Genomic DNA, 16,826 nt, shown 5'->3' with positions numbered 1-16,826 from the left:
CCCACTTTATCAGATCTGAGCCACAGAATTAAAAACCAATATAAGGACAAAGCGTTTTATTTCTATTATTCCAGATTTTGACCAAAAATGCATCAACGTTAAAAGTTTAATATAATGGGCATTTGAATTAACCAGGGGAAAACCATTTTTCCCTTCCCCACTAATATTTCATTCTGCTGCTGCCACCTAGGGCATGTTCAGCAATGTATTAGGTTTACAAGACAATTTGCAGCTGCAAACTTAGATAAAATATATATTAAGCACAACATAAATAAAGCTTCCACAATAAAATCCAAGTTTAAAAGTCCTCACGATCTGCAGTATTATCTTCAGATCATATAAATCACCTTTTACTAAATATTTCTGTGGAGAGGAACATACATACATACATACATACTGTACATACATACATACATACATACATACATACATACATACATAATGTTATTAGTATTCTGCCTTTCCATAGTTAAAACCATGCTCAAGGCTGCTTACAACATGAAGAAATACATAGCTGCAACATAACAAAAGCATTAATAAGCAATAGATACATTAAAAAAATACACAACCAAACCTAACAATTTCCACATAAATCATAATAAGATCTAAAATAAAGATACAATAAATAAATAAATAATCAACACCCCCCTCCCCCACAACAACAAAAGCCTCTAAGCCACTGGCTCCCAGTTGGTGCTCTGTGGACCCGGGGGGGGGCACATAACCACATAACCTAGGGAGTCCATGGCACCATTCACATAACAAAAACTACCATAGCGCTATCAACATTTTCAAAATGTAGGGGGTCCATGGCTTGGCTTTTGAAAAACAAGGGGGTCCTCAATACTTAGCTAATTGGGAACCACTGCCCTTAATACAACAGCCCACAGATGCTTAACAGAATATACTCCATTCTCTTGCCATGAATTCCTTGCAAATGGAACTTTGGCGTTTTCCCAGATCCTGTAGGGTGTGATCCAAATGGCTTCCTTCTCCTCACTGCTGGCTTATTCTTCCTCAAAGAAGGTCTCCTACAAACCTTGCTCCATAGGCTCATAGCCCAGCAAGAGAACAGAACTAACGTTTCATGCCTAGAGTCAAAGAAGCTTTGTCACCAGGTATTTCAATGTGCTTATTTCAAGTGGCAGTGTGACACAAAAGGGCAAAAAGAACCAAGGCTTCGCCTCTTAGGGGACTCGGCCTCCATTTTCATATATTCATTGACTTGGGTTTATTTTTGCTGACGGGCAGGGAGGATTGGTTATGGAAGGAATAAGCGGAACTTCCTTTCCCTCAGATACCAACTTTGAGCTGCATACGTTTAAAGCTCATGTCTCCCCCGCAAAGGATCTTGGGAACTCCATCATAGAATCATAGACCTGTAGAGTTGGAAGGGACCCTGAGGATCTAGTCCAGGGGTAGACAACCTAGGGCCCGGGGGCCGGATGCCGCCCAATCACCTTCTCAATCCGGCCCGCGGACGGTCCGGGAATCAGCGTGTTTTTACATGAGTAGAATGTGTCCTTTTATTTAAAATGCATCTCTGGGTTATTTGTGGGGCATAGGAATTCGTTCATTCCCCCCCCCCAAAATAGTGCAGCCCACCACAAGGTCTGAGGGACGGTGGACTGGTCCACGGCTGAAAAAGGTTGCTGACCCCTGATCTAGTCCAATGCCCTGCAATGCAGGAATATGCAGCTGTCCTATACAGGGATCGAACCTGCAACCTTGCCACTATCAGCACCATGCTCTAAAACCAACTGAGCTATCCAGGTGGCTCAACTGGAAATGGTAAACTATAGTTCCCAACACCCTCAACATACTACAGTTCCTAGTACAGTATTCTTTGCAGGAAGCCATGTGTTTTGAATGCATGGTGTGGATGTGACCTAAGAAATAAATGCCCAGTCAGATAGACAAGTATATTGATTGTCAACAGGATAGCTCAGTTGGTAGAGCACAAGACTCTTATTCTCAGGCTCGTGGGTTCTAGCCCCACATTGGGCAAAATATTTGCACTGGAGGGGGTTGGGCTAGATGACCCTTATGGTACCTTCCAACTCTACAATTCTGTGATTTCACTCACCTCTCTCTTCTTACCACCACTCTCTCTCACCCACCATATATTCCAGCAGTAGCATTGTTTATTTTTATGCATTTGTGTGAGTGCATCACCATTCAACCAAACAGCTCCAAGGCAACAAGTTGCTTTGGATCAACAACAAAGAGAGCCCTGAAAGACTAACACTTTCTTATGGCATAAGCTTTCATGGACTAGAGCAGGCTTCCTAAACCTTGGCCCTCCAGATGTTTTTGGCCTACAACTCCCATGATCCCTAGTTAGCAGGACCAGTGGTCAGGGATGATGGGAATTGTAGCCTCAAAACATCTGGAGGGCCGAGGTTGAGGAAGCCTGGACTAGAGCCAACTTAAGATGCCTTTGATTCCCCTCCTTCTTTTCTATCCCCCAGACTTCATCAGACCTCCATTATGAAACATTTTTAAAACCAGGATTTATCCCTGGAATAATCCAGGAGAGATACCGATGAAACAACAAGCGTCTCCAAGCATGTGCAGAGTGATTTTTCTCACACTGCTGAGCAATTGCAACTTTGGGGCTGTGAGGCTTCCAAGTTCCAGGGTAGAAGTTGCGTAAAACATAGATTTGGCTAATCTAAACAGAGCAGTTTCTGTCATATGTCTCATCCCTGGCCAAAGAATGAATTAGATCAGTGGGAGGTGCTTTTTAAACCACCCCAGTGGCTTTGCACTCATTAGTTAGATCACTGGGAAATGGTGATGAAGTTGTAAACTTAGAAGTGCAGAAGCTCATAATGAGCTCCCCAGGAGGGTCCAGATATATGACCACCCCTCTGGAAAGTCCAAAAATTCAGATAGCTGTGTTGATCCAGTTGTGGTGTTGGAATATTTATAACCCACCCTGCAAGCTGAAGGTTCCCAGGACAGTATAATAACAAGTTAATAAAATATACACCGAAATATCAGGGATGATGGGAATTACAGTTAAGAACATTTTGAAGACCACAAGATCCCCATCATTGTACTATATCAAATAACCTCATCCTTAGAGGGATTTTTTTTGGGAGGGGTGGTGGTGGTGGTAATCACTCAGGACCGCATTAACTCAAGGACCACCTTCCCCATATGAACCGACCCAGACCCTGCGATCAACACCTGACGCCCTTCTTCGTGCGGCTCTTCCATGAGAAGTCCAGAGCGTGGAAACACAAAAACAAGTCTTTTTCTGCAGTGGCTCCCTGTTTGTGGAATGCTGTCTGCAAGGAGGCTTGCCTGGAGCTTTCGTTACATATCTTTAGGTGCCAGGCGAAAACTTTTCTCTTCAGCCAGGCATTTGGCTGATTAACATTCTATGGAATGGGGGATATTGGTTTGTTTTCCTTTTGTTTTTGTTTCATTATGTATTTTGTGTTTTCATTTTTTATTTTATGTTGGCCTCGGCTACATTAGTAAAAAAAAAAAAACCAGTGATTTTAATGTGTTATTAACATACAACACCAGGTGGTGCCAGAGAGCACAAACCTTTCTGTAGCATTTTTACATAAGGTTTTTCCCCCTTTTGTTAGAACGATTTATTTATGACCTATTCATAGCATTCCATACCACACCCCGTGTGTATATCCAGCCGTTGTGAACCACCTTGTAATCTTCAGACGAAGAGAAGTATACAGATTTAATTAATATGTAAATTAATTAATTAATTAATTAATCACTAGTGAATATCCATGTGGCAACTACATTCCTTCACCAAAAGCAAGCAAGGACCAAACTACAGGTGCCATGGGCTGTTTGCATGGAGCCAGATGGCAATGAAGCCACAGTTGGATGTAGCAGAGGGTTCTGCATCACTTCTGATTTACACAACTTTGAAAAATAATACTTCATCTTTTATAATATTCTTATTAAGTTTTCCCAAAAAATACACATAACATTCCAGTACATATTATAAAAGAATTCTTTTCTATTTTCTATTTCCCAACCCATTTTCTGTGATGCCATTCTTATCTATCCTTTGCTGTAACCCATCTCCAGTCTTTTTTTTATCATAGTCATAACACAATAGTCTCAAAATATTTCTGTTGCTCTTAGTTTGAAACCTGGTTGCAGATTCTTCATATTGTAATATTTCTCCGAATAATCCTTTATTTGAAAATTTATCCTTCAAATGCAGACCTGTTTTTAGCTCTATGGCCGCCTTTGTAATCGGGTGTGTATTTAAAAGGTACAAATATTGTATTGGAAACAGTGCACAGGGATATCTTAAAGCAGCACTTGGGGGCTAAATGGCAGCAGTGTCTGAATCAAATGCCTGCAGAAGTTCTTTGGTGCTTTCTGCTTGATGAGCTCAGAGCCTTCAAAAGTTGCTAGAGGCAAATGGAAATCATTCCGACTTTTAACACCTGCTTGCTTCAAACGTCAGTGAGTGGCCGTTTTAAAACTGGAGTGGCCATTAAAACTTCAAAAGTAAAAGGGACATCTGACCTGGATTTCACTTCCTTTTGCTACTTGGGAACCTCATCACCATTGCTAATTATATTGTGTCAGCCTGAATTCGTCTTCAATCAATTTTTTTTAAACAAAAACAACCCTCACCTCCCCATATATAACTGAGTAATTCTATAGCAAGATCTGCCAGGACTTGGGAGCTTCCTGGCACAGCTGGCCTACGCCACCTTAACTCCCTGATACTCAGCTCGGTAAGATATATGCTGGTGTATCTCCCGCATCCCAGCTCAGCCAGGGCCCCCAGCCAGCTAAGCCGAGCCCCGCAGATCTTAAACTCATGTAAGTGCTGGAAAGGAGGCGTGGCAGGGGCAGGACTAGAGATTGTCATGTGATCTGGCAATCCGACATAAATTAAGCCATCAAACAGGATGGTGTAACTCAAACACTATTTTAAAGACTCGTTTTCTCTTTGCCAGGCTTAGGCAGGGCTGCTGAAGCAGCCCTACTGCTGAACAGAGTTTGGATCTGGGGTAACTTTTCGCCAGCTTAATTTATGCCAGCTTGCTTTACTTTAGCTTCTTGTGCATAGGGTTGCTCTCCAATTCTTTGCCATTGTGGTCAGTCAAAATCAGTGAATGAACTCCTTCAGGTTAATTAATTCACCAAATTAATTCCAAAATCTCTGAATTACACCTGAAAGTAGCTCTTATAATTTCAGAGCGAAATCAACATGAATTATGTTTATTGTGGAGTTGAATTTGGGGTGATTTTAATTCAACTCAATTCAACTCCGTTTTAATCTAATAATTTAAATGCATTTAGCTCTAGGCTTGCCTTTCCCAATTCTAGCTATCTGAAAAGTGATGCTGCTGTTTGAGATTTAAAGATGATAATTGCTGGAGGGGGGGAGGGAAAATAAATTAAGAAATTGTTCACCTTACAATGTGTGTGTGTTTTGATGTTTTCTTAGTCTTCATAAGAACGTTTTATACTTTAGCAGAGCAGCTTGTAAAATTCTGAAGGCCGGGGGGAAATGCTGAAGACCATGTGAATGAATTGCGAACTGAACTGTGAATTGAACTGGAATGGAGTTAGTTCATTTTTAGAGGGTATGAACTTGAACTGAAACAAATTCCTTTACAAAATGAACGTTCCAAGCACTGATCTATATTGCTATAAGGCTAGTCTTCTGCGGAATGTTGACCTATGCCAGTGGTGGTGAAACTCGGCCCTCCAGATGTTTTGGGACTACAATTCCCATCATCCCTGACCGCTGGTTCTGTTAGCTAGGGGTGATGGGAGTTGTAGTCCCAAAGCATCTGGAGGGCCTAGTTTGGCCACCACTGCCCTATGCATATCAATGCAAGTCTCACAGAATGCAGGTCTGAGCAGGGCCAGCCCACCCATGAGGCAAGGTGAGGTGAGGTGACTGCCTCAGGCGGCAAGCTACACAGGGGCAGCAGATCCCAATGTAGTTAATTATTCCCACCCCACCCCTTGTTCCTGATGTAGATCTTCACCTACCCTTTCTTCCCTAGCAGGAAGGGGGTGCCATTTTGTGGTCTGCCTCAGGGGTCAAAATGTATTGGGTTGGCCCTGGCTTTGAGTAAACGTTCGGCTCAAGCTGCAGAAAAGGCAAGTGAGTAAGAACCACCACGGGTGTCTATGTCACTAATAATGACGGTTGTGAGGAGCTTTTATGGAGCGCCATCAAAGCGTAAGGCACTTTACAAAATATAAGAGGCCAAGAAGCTTACAATCTAAAATTCAACACAGAGACACCAGAGAAGGGGATGGGAATGGAGGCAGGGGTTAAGAGGGGAAGTATATGCATTTATTTCTGTTACAGACACTGAGTTAAATATAATAATAATAATTTATTATTTATACCCCCAGCCACTCTGGGCGGCTCCCAACAGATATCAAAAACACGATAAAACATCAAACATTAAAACTTCACTAAACTACCTGTCTTCTAAAAGTCTGGTAGTTCATTTCCTTGACATCTGATGGGAGGGCATTCCACAGAGAGGGCGCCACTACTGAGAAGGCCCTCTGCCTAGTTTCCTGCAACCACCAGAAGGCTGTCGGAGCTGGACCTCATTGTCCGGGCTGGAGATACTCCTTCAGGTACACTGGGCCGAGGCCATTTACAGCTTTAAAGGTCAGCACCAACACTTTGAATTGTGCTCAGAAATGTACTGGGAGCCAATGTAGGCCTTTCAGGACCGGTGTTATATGGTCTCAACAGTTGAGTATGGGAGTCTGCGGGTTAAGCCCAAGACATAGAAAAAGCAGGGTTTGAGAAGAGATTTTAAGGAAGTAAGTGAAGTGGTATCACTGTGGTGTGCCTGGGCAGCAGAACTGTTTAGAGTGCTGTACACATTTCTACAAATGATTTTGTATCTACAGTAAAGCAGTGCTTTACTCTAGTTGGAGATCATGTCTCTGTAGAATCTGCATTTTAGCTGCTCTAAATTAACCAAGGGAACAAATACACTGCAAATCTAAAATGGTTTAACCGCCATAATTTTCCCCAAAGAATTCTGGGAATTGTCGTTTTAGCAACCAGACATCTCCAACAGGGAAATCTCAGCAGCTGCCCACTGGGCTCCTTGGAAGAAGCCATGCCAGTTAAATTAGCAGTCAAGAATCACTATAATCTCTTGGTCTGTATTGTTGAAATGTGATCTGTGAATGGTAGACGATTGATGCTAGGAGGGGAGGCTCAACTGACCATTTCACACGGTTTTTTCTTGCAAATCTTGATGAAATATTTGACAAGCCTTGGACCCTTCTATGTATTTCAACTGTCTGTGAAACCTTATTGGAATTGCCCCTCCTCAGTTCTTTTCAACATCCTTCTAGAAACAGGGTGGGTTTCTTTTAGCCCCAGAGACCTGTCCTTTGTCACTTGTTCACAAATGATATGACTGGTTGCACCCTTCCAAGAGGGCATGAGAAGATGCTCTCCTTCCCTTGATGATAGAGGGAGCTCATGTGTTCACTTGGGGGGCTTCTGCAAAATCAAGTACTATAGACTGAAGAATCACTTGTGGCAGGTAGGAAAGAAATTTCAATAAAGTAAACTCTCAGTATTATCAAAATTATACATTTGGGGCTGTTAGCATGGCCTAGAAAAAGATGAGGACAGGCTCATCTCATTAAATGAGAAGAAATAGTGGAATTAGCTTGAATCTAATTACAAACCACACTATCTAATGTAAAAACATGACTGTTTTTTCACTCCCATTCATTTTGGCTAGTAATTAGTTTTGGCCTCTAAAATGCCACCCTTTAATCATCCAAACACAGATGTGATTTGCCGTGCAATTTAATCTTGCTTTAATGAAGAACTAATGGACGCATCGCAAATTACTTTCCCTGTTGGAGAAAAATTCTATTTCCTGCTTTTCAAAAGATCAAGAGTATCTTGTGATAATAGCCCAAGCGGCCCTGGCAGCCTCCTTGCGCAGAGCAAACAAGCTCTTTTACTCAACTCCCAATTCAATGGAGAAAAAGAGGCTACAATTAGCAACAAAGCAGGGGAAACGGGGCATTGCAGCCGAATCACTTTCTGCAGCTCAACCCCCGGCAACCACTGCCTTGTTAGAGCCAGGTCTAAAGTGTCAGGAGCGAACAATGTGCCATGATAAATTACTCTCTTCAAACAGCTGCACTGCTAATTTTCAATTATACACACAAATGGTTCTCAGATTGGAAGAAAATGGAGTGCAGGGGGAGAATGGTTGTAGATTTCTCTGTTTGTTTGGCAGGGAGAGTGAAGGTGGGAGAGCAGCATTCCCCCGCCCCAAAAAGAAAACCAGTGCATGAAAGATCTATCTTCCAATACCAGCTGATGAACCATCCCAAATCGCACCGTATGGAGCACATCTTTCTCAATTATCGTGGGTGGATGCAGGTGATCATCCTTCAGAGACTCATCCATGCCCTGCCCTTTAACCAAATAGGCTCTGGGAGTTCTAAAATCAGTACTCAGACGGTCCCTGCCTTTAGGTTTACAATCTAAAAAGACATGGCACACAAGGAAAAAGGAAGAGGAGGGAGGAGGGAAAAGCAGGGCCAAGGTCTTAAAGCTGTCAGCTGCCTTTTTTTATAACACAGCTAATGGCACTTAAACGTGTATACCTCCCTTCTTCTGTAGATCTCAGGGCCGTTCACAACATAAAAATACAATATAAAAAACACAAAATACATGATAAAAACAAGAACAAAAAACTCAAACCAATAAACCTCCCTCCCCCCCCCTCATCATATCCAGGAGCAGATGTGTTGACAATGTCCAGGCAATTAGACCTAGGACCATAGCTGCCAAGTTTTCCCTTTTCTCACGAGGAAGCCTATTCAGCATAAGGGGAAATCCCTTAAAAAAAGGGATAACTTGGCAGCTATGCCTAGGACTCAGCTACATTAGTAAAGAAAAATCGTTTTAAATGTGTTATAACACTGTGACACCAGATGGCGCTGTGGAGTTCCAGCTTTTGGCAATGTGCTTTCCCATTATGAGGTTTACAATGCATTTTCCTTAAACTTTTTTTGATGTGTCTAGACTAGAGGTAGCCCTAGATAAACTATGGGTTTGCTTGCAGTGCATACGTTCACAAGTCTTTGGCTCCGTTCTGGGCAAACAGCTTAAAGAACTTAGTTCATTCATCAACCAACAACCAGTACTGTACCGTAGTCTGAGTTGGAAAGCAGCCTGCTATGTTTGTACCACCCAGAAATATCTATTACGAATAGGAACCATTTCAGAACCCCCTCTGCAGCTCTGTCCCCTCCTTGAGAAGCAAAATGCCTTATGGAGTGATCCTAAGAATGGGAAGCTTGTTAAGCAGGCATAAGATCCAGACACTGTTCAGGAGCAGGGCTACAATTTTGGCAGAGCGAGCCTAAGCCTGGTTTAGGGGAAACAAGCCTTTACAATAGAGTTTGAGTCACACCACCCTATTTGCTGGATTGATTTATGCCAGGCTAACAGGCCACATGACCAAATCAAATGGGTTTAGGGTTCAGCCTAAGCCCCACAATTGCCCCCCAACCCCAGCCAGTCCCCTGGAAAAGCCTTAAGATCCACCGGGATGAGAGATTTGGGGATTTATGCCAGAGCAGCCTGGCTGAACCTGGCTCAGACAGACATCTGCTGCATCCTACCTTTGTTCATCCTAGCGGATCTAGGCTGAGAATTGTGCCCTTAATGTGGAGGACCTGCACTTAGGAACTCCCTGCCTGTTGATATGAGGCAGGAGCATCCACTGTATTCTTTTTGTCACCCGCTTAAAATGTTTTGGTTTAGGGAAGCCTATCCAGACATGTAGACGTTCCATGTGTTTTACCTATTTCTAGCTACTGTTAACTTTACTCATCTCTTAAATGTTTTTAGATACCTGTTTTAACCTTTTTTATTGATAATTTTTAACATGCATATTTAATTTTTGCAAGCCGCTTAGAGGTTTTCTTATGACCAAATGGTATATAAATTTATTTAGATAAATACGCAGGCTGAGACCCTACCTGCCCACGGACTGTCTCGCCAGAGTGGTGCATGCTCTAGTTATCTCCTGCTTGGACTACTGCAATGTGCTCTACGTGGGGCTACATTTGAAGGTGACCCAGAAACTACAACTAATCCAGAATGCGGCAGCTAGACTGGTGACTGGGAGCGGCCGCTAAGACCACATAACACTGCTCTTGAAAGACTTACTTTGGCTCCCAGTACGTTCCCGAGCACAATTCAAAGTGTTGGTGCTGACCTGTAAAGCCCTCAACGGCCTCGGTCTAATATACCTGAAGGAGTGTCTCCACCCCCATCGTTATATCCGGACACTGAGGTCCAGCGCCGAGGGCCTTCTGATGGGTTCCCTCACTGCAAGAAGCCAAGTTGCAGGGAACCAGGCAGAGGGCCTTCTCGGGAGTGGCGCCCGCCCTGTGGAATGCCCTCCCACCAAATGTCAAAGAGAACTACCAGACTTTTAGAAGACATCTGAAGACAGCTTGGTTTAGGGAAGCTTTTAATGTTGATGGACTACTGTATTTTAATATTTTGTTGGAAGCCACCCAGAGTGGCTGGGGTATAAATAATTTATTATTATTATTATTATTATTATTATTATTATTATTATTACAGTGGTACCTCTGGTTAAGAACTTAATTCGTTCTGGAGGTCCGTCCTTAACCGGAAACTGTTCTTAACCTGAGGTACCACTTTAGCTAATGGGGACTCCCGCTGCCGCCGCACAATTTCTGTTCTCATCCTGAAGCAAATTTCTTAACCCGAGGTACTATTTCTGGGTTAGCGGAGTCTGTAACCTGAAGCGTCTGTAACCCGAGGTAAAGGTAAAGGGGCCCCTGACCATCAGGTCCAGTCGTGTCCGACTCTGGGGTTGCGGCGCTCATCTCGCTCTATAGGCCGAGGGAGCCGGCGTACAGCTTCCGGCTCATGTGGCCAGCATGACAAAGCTGCTTCTGGCGAACCAGAGCAGCGCACGGAAACGCCGTTTACCTTCACACCAGAGCGGTCCCTATTTATCTACTTGCACTTTGATGTGCTTTCGAACTGCTAGGTGGGCAGCAGGTACCACTGTATAAAATAAAAATGAATAAAGGGGCAGGCCTGTGGCCTGGACCCTAGCTCTCCATCATCTCTCTCTCTGAGCTCATGCCTGGTGTCTGAGGCACCTGGTTATGACCCATGGACTGCAGTTCCTAATTCAGGATATGGGATCCTTGGCTCTGGGGTCTCCGGCAGCTTGGAGTTCTCCGGTCCAGTGATGATGCTGAGGCCCAGCGCCTCCTCCATCAGCACCACTAGTCCCTCAGCCTCTGTGTCAAGGTCACTGCTGGGTCATGGCAGCAACCTCTTGAGGTAGGAAAAGCTGGGGGAAGAACTAGGAAACATCCATATGTCCCAAGAGGTGATACTTTTGGAACTGAATAAAAATGCCCGACAACACCCCGTTTCAGATGGCAATATTTGAGGACAATGAAGGTATGCTGTGAGCAGGGCTTCTTTTTCCAGCCAGAACTCAGTTCCAGCACATCTCAGGTGGGCACCAATGCTTTCTGTTCTAAGGTGGGCAACAGCACCTTCTTCTTCATTTAGAAAACAGAGTAGGTAACATTCTTATCTGCAAAAGCAGCGAAGGAACATTGTCCGACTGTCGGTAAAGTCAAATGTTGTAAGCAGTGCTTTAAAAAAAAATATGTTTAGGGGTACTCTCATTTTGACTCAAGAAAATCACCTTGTTTTATAGTTCAAATCGGGGAAAATAAATACAGTAGATGGACAAAAGTACAAAGATTCACAAAATGTTTAGGGGTATGCGTACCCCTGCGTACTCCCAGAAAAAAAGAGCACTGGTTTTAAGAGTCAACATTTTAAAATGGAAAGATCCGTTGTGGATTATTGGGCCTAGCATCCTATAAACTGGGAATCTCTGCCAATAACGCAATTAGCCCAGAACACTTGCCTGATATTTTGCTGGCCAGGCCTGAGTCATTCATCTTCATGGTCAGTCAGTTTTGTTTGGGCAATGCAGACCATTCATCTGGGAGCACTCTGTTGAAATACAACACACACACACACACACACACACACCATCCCTAACTTAAGGACAGTCATGCTAACTCCCTGGTCGGTGGGTCGGGATCCAGCCTGATTAAGGACGGTTGCAAGGGCAGCACTACCACCATGCAAATCTATGGTCAAAGTTAAGAAACGGGTCTCGAAATACATGTTTAGGTTAAGGGTGAGTCCCAGGTCTGAAAAGGTTGAAGAGTACTGTGGTTATCTGCCAGGTGGGCCCCCCATGAGAATGAAAGCCCCTTTCATCTTGCAGGGGTATTGGTAGGGACCTTGCTGCCTTGAGTCCCTCCAAGGGGGAAAGGGGGGTCATTTAATTAATTAATTAATTAATCAATCAATTTATTTAAATAATTAATTATCTAAAATTTAAATGAAGGCGCATTTATTTACACACAGCATTTCTACCCTTTGAAAGAAGTTAGAACGTATCTCCCTAGATCCTATTTCTCAGTGAGGTGGTGAAGCTAGGTCTGGGATGTACCATTTAAGATGGTAGATCACATGACTTCCTTAAAAGAAAATCCATATATATATCTACCTACTGTAGCTTCTCAGGGAAAAGTATAGGCTAGAATCCTACTGTATGATATTTAGTTTTCTCTATTGGGATAAAGGAAATTGTATCAGGAGCATTCAGTCATGTGAGCACCCACATTCTCCAGCCCCCACTGGTCTTCTGCAAAAATGCCACCCAACAGGGGTTACACCCATGCCATACATTTAAAGCATATTTATACCACTTTAACCAGCATGGCTTCCCCCAGAGAATCCTGGGAACTGTAGTTTACCCCTCACAGAGCTTACCTCCCAGCACCTTAACAAACTACAGTTCCGAGGGTTCTTTGGGGGTAAGCATAGGCCACAAATGCGCTTTTAATTAGAGATTCATGGGATTGGATTAGAGTACAGTACTTAGCAATTAGCCACTAGACCAGGCATCCCCAAACTCAGCCCTCCAGATGTTTTGGGACTACAATTCCCATCATCCCTGACCTCTGGTCCTGATAGCTAGGGATGATGAGAGTTGTAGTCCCAAAACATCTGGAGGGCCGAGTTTGGGGATGCCTGCACTAGACCATGGGTAACCAATATGGTGACCTTCAGGTCCCATAATCCTTTGGCCATGCTGGCTGGGGCTAATGGGAGTTGGAGTCCAACAACTTATTCATTAGATGTTGCTGTCCCACATTTGCAAGTACATTGCCAAAACATAAAGTGCTTTACTTTTGCATCCTCACATATTTGTTGCCTGAAATGAAGTTGTTTCTTTATAGTGTTGAAAACTGTTAAAAAATAAATAAAACAAAAATGGAAAAGGGGGGGGGAGGAATCTTCAGCTTAAAAAATAAATAAACAAGATTTCCCCCCCTTTTTCTGATGAGTGCCAGCGAGTCTGTCTATAAGTTTCTCGCATTGATTTGCAGCTGACGGCTAAAAACAGCTTATACTGATTTTGTTTGTTTGGAGGGCAGATGATAAAACGTTCCACCCAAATTAGTAATGACAATTTTTGTCTCCAGAAATGTACATGCAAATGTAATGGTGTTTGTTGTCGTTTCAACATCTCTGCCATTATTGAAACAGAAGAGCCAGTACTAATTCTTGCTGTCATATTTTTGAAAAATGAAAATAAGGCTTTTAAAGAGTCGTCAAGGTTTTCAGCGTGGATCATTCACCGCTGGCATGCTCTTAGGAGAACACCCTCAGCAAAACAGCTAAACAAAAGCTAACTAGGGTTCTGGTTTCTAATCTTTTTAGGAAACATACTCTGTGAGATTTCCAGCTAGAGAGCCGCTCTGAAAATTGAAGCACTGAAGTGGGGAAGAATGGTGTGTGGATCTCTCAGAGAGAGCCCTACAAATAATAATAATAATAATAATAATAATAATAATAATAATAATAATAATAATAATGCCCCACCCATCTGGCCAGGCTTCCCCAGCCATTCTAGCTGGCTTCCAGTAGATAAAAACATAATAAAACGTCAAACCTTTAAAACTTCCCAATACAGAGATGTGGGTGTGTGCCCCTGCTCCATAATTCATCTATTTATTTTATTTTATTAAATTTATGTCCTAAAGGAGCCCAGAGTGGCAAAGACATCAGTGATAATTAAAAAGAAGGTAAAAACATTTAAGACAATTAAAAGCATCTAAAATGTATAAAAACAATAAACACACTACATACCCTTCAACCTTTCTCCAGTGAAAACAGGGACATCCTATTCCATAATATTATTAATAATAATGTTATTATTTATACCCTGCCCATCTGACAGAGTTGCCCCAGCCACTCTGGGTGGCTTCCAACACATAGAAAAACATAATAAAACATTAAACTTCCCTATACAAGGCTGCCTTCAGATGTCTTCTAAGAGTTGTATAGTTACTTATCTTCTTGGCTCAGGAGTCACATAACTCCATACCCTCCAACATTTCTCTAGTGAAAATAGAGACCTCCTAAGGAAAAGCGGGACATTCTGGGATCAAATCAGAAACTGGGATGGCATCTCTAAATCACAGATATCCCTGGAAAATACGGACACTTGGAGGGACTGCGGTTGTAGGACTATGGCACCCAAGCTGTCTTTGTGGGCGAACGGCTCCTGCCAACCGAGAACACCTATGCCAACACAAGAACCATTTTCCCATAGGGCCTCCATCTTGCCAAGGTTTAAACTCAGTTTTGTTGCTCAGCCACTCAGATGTTGCAGAGAAATGAGGGGGGCACTTCTTAGAGATCCCACACACACACACAACCTAAGTTTTGTATAAACTGATTAAAAAGTAAATAGGTACTCTCCTAAGCTGACTCCATTGCAGCTAGGGAGTTAAGATCCCATCAGGCGTTTGGCTTCTGATTGGCTGCCTCATATAGAATTTGGTCACCTGATGCTGCTGCTGATGATGATTTTTTAATATATTACTGCTTATCTGCATTTTAAAATGCTGGTTAATTTTACCTGGCCACGCTTCTGTTACATTGCAGTTGTCTTGTAAGCTGCTTCCAATATTTTGCATGGGAAAACAAGGTGGATATTTATTGAAACAAATGATTTCCAGGTTAGGAATGCAGGCAGAACAACAGCTATCTAACAGTGGAAAGAGATTATGTAGCAAAAATCAACTTTTGAGGCTGAAGGAAATCTCCATGCAGTGGTGAGAAAACAAAGGGTGTTTATTGCTAGCAATAATGGCTCAGTGGGTTCACTCTCCAAAAGCTGAGCAAAGCCCCAAAAGGGGGTGGCCTCCTTAATAGACATAGCTGTTACCTGTTAAAGCAGGGGTCCCCAGACTTACCGTGCGGCGGGCCAGTGCCCGCCGCGCCGACCGCGCGGCGGGTTGGAGGGCAGGGGAGTGCGCGCCCGTGCGCATGCGCACACGCACACGGGCGGGGAAAAAATCGCCGAAAATCGCTTGTGCGCATGCGTATGGGCCTCCCCCGACCCGGAAGTGCACCAGAAATGACCTCTTCCGGGTCGGGAGAGGCCCATACGCATGCGCACAAAGGATTTTCGGCGATTTTTTGCCGATTTTTTAGATCGTCGCTGCGCCGCGTGCTGTGAGAGCGGGCGGCGGCAGCGGGCGGCGGCAGCGGGCGGCGGCAGCGGGCGGCGGGGGTCGTCGCGGGCCGGATTGGAAGGCCGATTGGGCCGCATCTGGCCCGGGGGCCGTAGTTTGGGGACCCCTGTGTTAAAGCAATACATATGCATAAACTTCCTCCAATCTAAAGTTACAACTTAATACTAATTATACCATGTAGGGTCTTTCCTTCATTATCTATTCATTGAGCAAGTGAACAAAGAACTCTCTCTAAGCAACCCCCGCTTTGCGTTCCTTTCTACCTTCTCGGTAGGGGCGCCCGCCCTGTGGAATGCCCTCCCATCAGATGTCAAAGAGATAAACAACTACCTGACATTTAGAAAACATCCGAAAGCAGCCCTGTTTAGGGAAGTTTTTTATGTGTGACATTTTAATGTATTTTAATCTTTGTTGGAGGCCGCCCAGAGTGGCCGGGGAGGCCTGGCCGGATGGGCGGAGTACAAATAAATTATTATTATTATTATTATTATTATTATTATTATTAATTAATTATTATTACTATATACCTGAGGGGGTTAGAACAGATGAAGGTACATCTCAGAACAGCAAGGCACGTCTTCTTTCATATGCAGACGCTTAGGAATGTGTTTACAACCTTGGGAGTACAGCTGCTCCTAGCACAAGATAAGGCACAAGGCCTCTAGCCTGGATAGTTAGCTGAGCTTATAGTAAGGTTACCAGGTTTTTTTTCAATGGATCCGGGGACACAATCAATCAATCAATCCTACGCGTTCGGGACGTTGATGCTGCAGCAATGGCGGTGGCAGAGGGGCGGCCGCCGCCTTGACCTCAGCCGCCACGTTTCCTCCCCTTCCTCCAAGGCTTCTATCTCCTTTCTCCATGAGCCTGGGCAGCCCCTGAGTTGTTGGTTCTTCAGTGGTGGTGGTGGGGAAGCAGTGCAGAATGGGTCAGGCATGGAAGGCGGAGAAGGAGGGCCGAGAGCAGCAGCAGCGAGGCCATCGGAGCAGCCCCAATCCCATTCCTACTTGCATGCAAGCAGGAGGGGGCAGGGATCCCTCAGCTGGGAAGGGAGGCTTCCTGTTGCCTAACTGAGAGATCCCTGCCGCCTCCTGCTTGCACGCAAGCTCTGATAGGCAGCGTGAAGCCTCCCTTCACAGCTGAGAGATCCCCGCCCT

The sequence above is a fragment of the Zootoca vivipara genome, chromosome 5, assembly GCF_965207765.1.
Source record: "Zootoca vivipara chromosome 5, rZooViv2.hap1.1, whole genome shotgun sequence".
NCBI lineage: Eukaryota > Metazoa > Chordata > Lepidosauria > Squamata > Lacertidae > Zootoca > Zootoca vivipara.
Note: the sequence above shows the minus strand (reverse complement) of the source record.